Below are 4,808 nucleotides of genomic sequence, written 5' to 3'. Positions count from 1 at the left end.
GAACCATCTCAGAATGTATTTTTTTAAACAAAAAAAATTAAAATAATTTTAGGATTCTAAGATAGTTTTTCAGAGAACCGTCTTAGAATATCTTTTTTTAAAAAAAATTAAATATATTATGGAACTTATTTCATTTATGTTATTTTAAATTTTACATAAATTTAAAATATCTATAATTTTGTGCTATACGTGTAGAGATTAAATTAAAACAATTAAAAAGACATTACACATATAAGGAACCTCTTGATGATTTTAACTACAAATAAAGGTAGAAGACCAAGAAACTTGCAAAAAAGGGAGAACAATAATTACATCCACAAGAAATTCTATCATTAAAAATATAAACACTTTTCAAATATGATACTTCCACGAGACAACTAAAATTATAAATACCGTTAAATCAAGTACTACATAGGTACAAAGTAAGCCCTTCCCAACACGTTTGAAAAAATGGTAGTCTTCGCTTTCCAACCCAATATTCTTTAGGTTTTTCTTGGCATGCATTGAACTCAGTAGATGAAAACCTGCATTGGAAGATAAGAATATAAAATAAAACAAATGCAATGAAACAAAAAGGAAACATAGAAGAAATAAGGACGATATTTCCACATCACAGATCATGTCCACTAGTGTCTGAATTCTGAAGCTTGCATTACAATAGATGTTTTTAAAGATAAAATAAATAAATTATTATTATTATATAATAGCATACCCAAAGCGAATCATTTCTTGATTAGGTAAAATGTTCACTAACTTTTGCTTAGATTCCTAAGTAGAAGCATCCTTTCTAATTCATTTTTTTTCTCTCTTCTTTTTTTATAATTATTTAGGTGGTAAGTCCTACTCTACTAGGTGACTATGATTATTAAAGAATTTGGCCATCAACATTAGTATTATTTTTTTAATAAACGTGTTCATATTTTAAAGGATATAAAATGCTCAGATTCAAGTGCAAGAACAGAATGTATTACAATGATAAAAATTAATAAAAACAAATTATTTATAAAATTTAAGATTGTATAAGTTCTCATTAATAATTATGTATACTCTATTCCTATAAAATTTAAGATTGTTGTCTTAATTATGTATTCTCTACTTGCCATGCAACATTTTTATGGTTCATGTGAGAAAGTAATCAAAATGAACACATCATCAGTTATAACAATCGATTAAAGCATGCGTTATAACTCACCAGGTTCTCCTCCAGAGAGTATTGGACTTTCAGCTGGTTCCATACCATAGAGCTGGATAAAAATAAAATAAAATAAAATAAATAAAAAACAATGAGAAAGGGGGATCATTAAAGTCCACAGCGGTAAATGAGAGCCAAAATATATCTCTCCATTCTTAAGAAAAATTACATGCACATATTTAAACATATATACAAATTTAAAAACTAACATTTATATTAGGATTCTTCTCTTTAAGAAATTTCCCTACACCCATTATGGTACCACCAATACCTATACCGCTAACAAGTGCATCATCTTTCCCTCCTGTGCCTTCCCATATCTCTGGACCAGTGGTTTCATAATGTACCTACAAATACAATAATAAAAAAAATGTGTCACCCAAGTTGTCAAGCATCCACTCTTGTAGTTAGATAACAAATTTTTTAGATACACCAAATTAATGCCAACATTTTCGTTTCACGCGTCCACTTCCTAATATTTCTACACAAAAGTTGTAGTAGAAACTAACTTTCCTATGTATAAATACAAGTTCAATTAGAGTTTGAATAAATACAAGTTGTGATTTTAAAAGTACTCAACCTATTTGTGTTACTTTCCTATGTACTCCTAAACATATCAGTGACATTAATGACTCCACTTCAAACCAACATATGAAGAAATAGAACTTGCAATTGCATGACCTCAGCTACCTGACAAGCAGAAAATAACTAATAGCTCAAGCTATCGATGGTTTTGCATAGCACCTTGAGTAACAACGTCCATTAGCCCTGGTCCAGCCCCTGACCAAGAAGTGCAATCCAAAAGATTTGCTTTTTGTGCAGCAAGATATGTTGCAAAAATAATAAAAACTTATAACGACCTTTGCCACTGTCACTATTGTTAATGCCAGAAACAATATGATTAGGTAACAAATGAATGAGATCTTATGCAATACACACCAACAAGTAAGCTGAAAAAAGAGGTAGGAAACTATTGTAAAAATATTTACTTACCTTTTTAGCCCACTCTTGTGCTTGCACATAATGTGAATGGCTAGGTCCCATCCTTGAAGAACCCAGATACACAACTACTCTCCCTAATTTGTTTGTGAGTTCATAATATTTTTTAATCTCTTCTTTAACATGTAATATTAAAATAAAGAAAAAAAAAAGTGAGTCAGTTTCCTGGATTTTCGCTAGAATTCCAAAGGACTACAAAAATTCTTGATAGAAGGACTTTGTGCAAAGTGCTTTTCTTGTGAACTCAAATATGTACAATTTAGAATCATTTCCGGCCATAACAAAATTTATACCAAAAGCTTGAGCTACTATTTCCTTATCCCTTCATATAGCCATAACACAATGGGAGCAAAAGTGCAAAACCACCAAAGAGAACCCAAAATTCACTTGAGTCTGACTCAGTATCCAGCTTGCCATTGTCTACAGAAAAAAGACCATTTCGCTAAAGGAATATAACGCAACACAAAATAAATAAATAAAAAGCCATATTGCAAATAGCGCTTGATCCACATCAAATTGAAAAGACCGACTATTGAACCTTGAGCCATATTGTAGGCATTTGGAATATGTTGCATTTTTTTTATTATTTTGAATGGAAAAAAGATGTTGATGCATCATGCACAGATGACTAGCCCTGGCATTTGCCAACCAGAGTTGCACAAAGTGATGGAGGGTGCTAGTGTTTTCTGCACGATCAAAAGATTTTTAAGGAATGACTTTTATTACAAAAATTACAATTTTTATTACAAAAATTACAATCATTGTAACGACGCCTATCACCTTGTGGAATTTCGAGCAACTCGTGAAAGTCCAAACCTGAAGATTAACATGGCAAAAACATCAGTAAAAAGTAAAACCAATGATCCATTATGCGAGTTTTAGATATGGTAGGCAACTTATGTAAGGAGAATCTCCTACGTAGTCTATTCTAAACATCTCCAGAAGTGCGTTGTCCACTTTTGCTGCATAAGATAACCACTAGCAATAAGAAAATGCAAAATAGTATCCATTTAGAGCTAAGTAAGTGCTGCTTAGAATTTAATGTGCCAGATTTCTAAAGATGCACTGAAAATTCATAATTCAATATTCCAATTTTAGTTAAGAGGAAATACATTACTAATGTGACATTAATTTTCTAAAAGAATGAAATCCAACATGAGTATCAACTTTCTTCTTTTTATACTAAGAGCTCATAGGCTTGAAAAATTCATTGCTACTCCTATACGCATCTATGGCATATATAGTCAATATTTATATTATATTATATATATATATATATATATATATATATATATATATATATATGTATGTATGTATATGTATATATGTATATGTATATTATATTTAATAAAAGAAATTATTAATGAAATAGTCAGAAGTTCTAAACTCATTGTCATCCAGATCATCAAGATTAATGATTCAAAGAAATTGTAAAGTATGAAACGTACGAAGTAGCAAGAAAATCATCGGTCAATCCACCAATAAAAATGACTTGCCGCTTGAAATCACCATCTTAAATGCAACCTGCAAATAAAAATAAAAATCTATCACAAGCCATTACACAAAAATCAGGAAAAAAAAAAAAAAAAGAGGAATTGAAAAGTAAAGAGACAATGACAGAGACTGAACTATGGCATTGCAGGAACCATAATCACAAAAGAAATAACACAGTAGTGGAAAAAGTATGAAGACATTAACGATTACAGAGCACACAAACTGAATAATTACTACTTAATTTTTTTTGGTTTGTTTGAAAAATCAGAGATCTCGAAGGCCAAAGACAATGTAGGAGAGTAGGTGCAATATTTTATTGATTTAAAATCAAAATCATCCACGATAAAATCATTTTTTTTTTATAAAAAGCAATAAGGTAACGGACCTAAATAGGATTGGAACCGTACTTGAAAAGAACCCCTCCGAATTGATTTTTGCGGACGACGGGGATTGACAAACCTTGAAAGCATTGACTAGATTGGCACGATTCTCTTCATCGAGGGCTGCACATAGAGGGAAACAAAAAGATGATTGAGAAAAAGAAAGAAAAGAATGAAGTGAGAGAGGAAGGAGATGCGAACCAGAAGTGAGATCTATCATGGCGATGTTGTCGTTGATCATCGAGAAGGTGTGTGACTGAAAGAGGCAAAAAGGAAGAATGAAAATGGTGTCGATCTAGTGTAAGAGGCGCTTCTCCTCCACCTGCCACGCATTCTGGTGTGAGGCGAAGATCTCGACTACGCATGCATTGGCCTAGGAGTCCTCCTGTCGCTAAGACTTCATCTGCAGAAGCTCCTCGGCCACATTGATGACGATGAACGATTAGGGTTTTGAGGGGGGAGGGAGGGATTAATTCTTTTGTGCGAAATGGGGTCGAGGTCTTTTTAAATGACGCGAGAATGACATTAATTTCAAAGACAATTTTTTTTCGATTGTAAGTTCTTTTTAATCAAACAGAAAAGTTCAAGAGTTTTAAACTTATCAAAGAATTCTCTAATATTTAATGCATATAACAATAGTAATTTCAATAAAGATATCCATTTTTAATTATAGCAATATCATATAATAGTCTATAGATGATTTGTAAGTAACTTTTATGGTAGTGTTTTCGATTAAAAGATTA

At 31.6% G+C, this 4,808-nt stretch overlaps 1 long non-coding RNA gene across 9 annotated transcripts; it reads right to left on the bottom strand.

Annotated features, from left to right (window-relative positions):
- Positions 1-238: 238 nt before the first annotated feature.
- On the bottom strand, positions 239-4,582 carry LOC114391913. 9 transcript variants are annotated; one of them, XR_003662206.1, is made up of 9 exons: positions 4,267-4,581; positions 4,071-4,188; positions 3,640-3,715; positions 3,110-3,153; positions 2,972-3,007; positions 1,883-2,611; positions 1,402-1,539; positions 1,193-1,244; positions 239-524 (listed from the first exon to the last, which is right to left on the bottom strand). It is a non-coding gene; the product is annotated as an uncharacterized LOC114391913 (long non-coding RNA). The 9 variants fall into 9 exon arrangements; XR_003662201.1 differs by having other exon boundaries at positions 1,883-3,007; positions 4,267-4,582; XR_003662207.1 differs by having other exon boundaries at positions 1,883-3,007; positions 4,093-4,188; positions 4,267-4,582.
- Between the last annotated feature and the right edge of the window lie 226 nt (positions 4,583-4,808).

Source organism: Glycine soja, chromosome 17 (genome assembly GCF_004193775.1).
Source record: "Glycine soja cultivar W05 chromosome 17, ASM419377v2, whole genome shotgun sequence".
NCBI lineage: Eukaryota > Viridiplantae > Streptophyta > Magnoliopsida > Fabales > Fabaceae > Glycine > Glycine soja.
Note: the sequence above shows the minus strand (reverse complement) of the source record. Positions and strands in the feature narration are given on the sequence as shown.